Here is a 4,212-nt window from a genome sequence, read left to right on the forward strand (position 1 = left end):
GACTTACGTTAAATTAGATTTAGGTTTATTTAAGTTAAATTGGATTAGATTTAGGTTTATTTTTAATTAGATTTACGTTTATTTACGCTAGATTTAGATTTACGTTATATTAGATTAGATTTAGGTCTCCATAGACTGCGATGCCTGCATGAAGCGGGTGAAGAAAACCCTCAATGGAATATAGGGTATTGCTGCCTTCACTCATGGTGGGCTCCGTCGATCCAAAAGTACTGGTGAAATGTCTTCAGAAGATAGGGAAGAAGGTGGATCTTCAGGGCGGCAAGAGTCACTACATCCCCGACACAATGACCATCTAGACAACCTCTAGTCATTCAACAGCAACTTCAAAGTTAGTAACAAGAGCAAGAACGGTCTAAAGGGCCAATTGCTGTCGTCAGATGTGGATGGAGATGAGGCAGCGTCACCGCCGGAAGTTAACTCTCACATCTTTAGTGATGAGAATGCCAACTCTTGCCGAGTTATGTGAAAAATTATGTGTTAAATCAGTTTTAAGGTTCTTATAATCCCTGTTAGTTTAGTTCTTTGTTTTTAATATAACATAATTTACGTTAGATTTAGATTTATGTTATATTAGATTAGACTTAGGTTTATTTAGGTTTACCCACACACACACACACACACACACACACACACACACACACACACACACACAAGAAGAAGAGAGTTTTAACGTCGTAGGAAACTATCCCAAAAGACGTTAAAGATTAGGTTAGATGTAGACTTACGTTAAATTAGATTTAGGTTTATTTTTAGTTAGATTTATGTTTATTTAGATTAACGCTTATTTACGTTAGATTGAGTCCACGCAAGAATTACTTACGGTTTAGGGTTTAGAGTTAGACGAACAATGAAAAGATGTACTGTGAAAAGATGTTAAGATTCTGTGAAGTGCTACAGCTAGAGAAGAGGCAAAGGGGTTTTGTCCACTACATGCAGTATCATGTAGACGTGGGTCTGTAGATTTCTTGTACCCACAAATATAGGTATTGACCAATAAAGACGAGATTATAACCCGGTGGTTCTCATCTCCGTGTACCTCTAGACCGAGGTGTGCGGGGATTGGACATGACTAGAGAATGTGAGGTAAAGAGAGAGAGAGAGAGAGAGAGAGAGAGAGAGAGAGAGATAAGACGAAGAATGCCAATAGAATATTAAATTTGTTGTCCAGGTTATAAGATTTTTATCCTCATTATGAGTAGTGACGAGGATGTGGGACCGTCCAACCGAAACACCTATCTCTCAACGAGGGTCTTATGTCCTTGTAATCAATGCAAGCATGCTGTGCGACGGACAAGACGTGTTTCTTTGCAGCACGTTCGCAAATTTGGCGAGTTCGATCCATCTATTATAGATCGAGTTGTTGCCAATTATAACTCGTCGGACTCTGACGCTGGCCAACAAGCAGCAATCTTGCAACCCAATAGACGTGTTCGCAGGCGCTTTGGTCAAGCAGCATATGTGAGGCCACAAGATGTAGCCTCTGACAGCTCGGGGGATGATCATGCAGAGCACATTCCCAACGAGGCAATGTTTGAGCCCGAGATTGATGAAATGATCGAGACGATCATGGATTCAGAAAGGCTTATCTATGATGATATGAAAAGTGAAGCCGATACGCCATTGTATAATGGAGCACGTATGTCTAGATTGAAAGCACTCCTGGTTCTTCTCAACATGCAGGCAAATTTTGGATGGAGTGACACTAGCGTCACAGCGCTTTTCAGGTGATCTATTACAATTAGTTTACGTTAATAAAACTCTAAATGTATAATGATCTGATAGATTTTTACACGACTGTATCGTATTTTTATGTTGTGTAGATTGCTTAAAGAGCACATACTACCAGCTGACAATGTGATGCCAGATTCCCGAGATGAAGCAAGAAAGATTTTGCGAAACTTGGGGATGGATTACAATTCTATCCACGCTTGTCCTAATGACTGCATTCTTTTCAGAGGGGAATACATAGACATGGAGAAGTGTCCGAAATGTGATTCCGAAAGATATCGAGTAGATCTCCACGGGACAAAAATTCCACAAAAGGTTTTGCGACATTTTTCTCTGCTTCCTCGCATCAAGCATTTCTTCGAATGTAAGTCCATGGCCGCCCTAGCATCATGGCATGAGGAGAATAAATCTTCGGATGGTGTGCTACGAATTCCTGCAGATTGCGCAGCCTGGAAACATATAGATGGAACATGGTCAGATTTTGCCAGGGAAGCTCGAAATTTGCGCTTAGGCCTGGCTATGGATGGCGTAAATCCATTTGGTCAAAGATCAACATCTTACAGTGTATGGCCCGTTGTCATCGTCAACTACAATATTCCCCCGTGGTTGACTAGGAAGAAGGGGACCTATGGCTAAGCTTGATTGTGCCAGGGCGATATAAAGTGGAGAATATGGATGTGTATCTTCGTCCACTATTGGAAGAGCTACAACAATTGTGGATTGGCATAGAGGTGGTGGATATGAGCCGACACACAGGACGATGGAATGCTTTGATCAGAGGCATTCTAATGTGGACCATGCATGACTATCCCGAGCTAACAGAATGCTCAGGTGATCTATTGACACTCCTCACTCAGACACTGTAAATCTTATTTTTTCCCATAGTTGATCTATTATCATGTGTATACATGCAGGGCTTCAAACAAGCGGATACAGAGCATGTGTCACATGTGGACCTAGACTGAATGCACGTAGGGCACCCTCACTGAAGAAGCAAATCTACGAAGGTCATCAAGCGTATCTTCCAGAGAATCATGTGTTACGCGACGGCTTTTTGGGAAGAGAGCCACCAAGGATGTCTGCACAAGCATGGTTAGAGCAGAAGGAGATGTGCGATGACGGATTGCCTCCAGGGATGAAGAGACTATCTCTATGGTACAAGTTACCATATTGGCCCCGACTCATGATCAATCACTTGCTCGATCCAATGCACATATTCAAGAATGTGGGTAATCTACTATGGGACCATCTGACCGGCAAGAAAGATACTTTGGGAGCCAGAGTTGACCTTAGAAATGTGGATCGTATGGAGCAATATTGGCCGCAAACAGCGTCTGATGGATCGATAAAACTCCCTAAAGCACCATGGATTTTCACAGGAGCCCAAGAACACAAAGTAAAAGAGACCATTTGATCTTTGCGGACCCCCACTGGCGTAATGCACTCGCTCCGAACGTGTTTTACTAAAGACGAAAAGCTTACCGGTTTGAAGTCACACGATTGGCATAAAATGTGTCAGGGACGTTCATAGTGGACTTTAATATCATTGCATAAAATGTGGACTTTAATATCATTGCTGCACATACTTTACAGTTTATTTTACCGGTTGCCATTGAGGGATGTTTGTCTCTCGACATCCGTAACACAATCTACAAACTTGCAAAGCTGGTGCAATGGATCTCACAAAAGGAGATCAACGTAGACTCCATACCATTCGCCAAACTAAATGTTGCGAAGCTTGTGTGCATGTTTGAGAAACATTTTCCTACTACCATGCTAACCATTCAGGTGCATCTTCTTGTTCACATAGTTGATGAGGTGGAAATAGCTGGCACAGTTCATTCCAGATGGATGTTCTTCTTAGAACGTTTCATGAAAACGCTTAAGGGATATGTGCGTCAAAAGGCACGTCCGGAGGGTAGCATGGCAGAAGGTTGGTTGGTATCAGAGTCCCTAGTGTACATTGGAGAGTGGCTAGACGGATTTGATAAAGCCCGGGACACGCTATGGCGAACCATAGATGATGAGCGCATATCTGGGATTGTCATGTGCAATCTCGGTGTTGAGAAGAAGATGACGGAAGATCTAGAGGCTAAAATCAACCGATTTTGCATGCTTCACAATCCAGTGATGCAAAAGTGAATTTCACAATATGAGGATGCAAAGCAAGAGCGACAAAGGGCACGAATCGAGTGGAGACGGGGAAGACGACCACCGATGCACTATCCGACGGGTCTGGAGAGCCTACCAGCCTTCATGAGCTTAAGATGGTTGCACAACCAATTGAAAAGCGCACAACAATGCGGTGACGAAGTGACTGAGGAAGAGTGGGAGTACTCTCGGGGTTGCGCGACCAAGGTAAGTTTGCAATGTACGACATGCTAGTGACTTTATTTCTAAACGTTTGAACGGCCACTCATAATCTTTGTTCGTTGTAGTATAAGTCATACATAGCAGCATGGT

This window comes from Adiantum capillus-veneris, chromosome 27, assembly GCF_014529385.1.
Source record: "Adiantum capillus-veneris isolate H3 chromosome 27, ASM1452938v2, whole genome shotgun sequence".
Taxonomy (NCBI): domain Eukaryota; kingdom Viridiplantae; phylum Streptophyta; class Polypodiopsida; order Polypodiales; family Pteridaceae; genus Adiantum; species Adiantum capillus-veneris.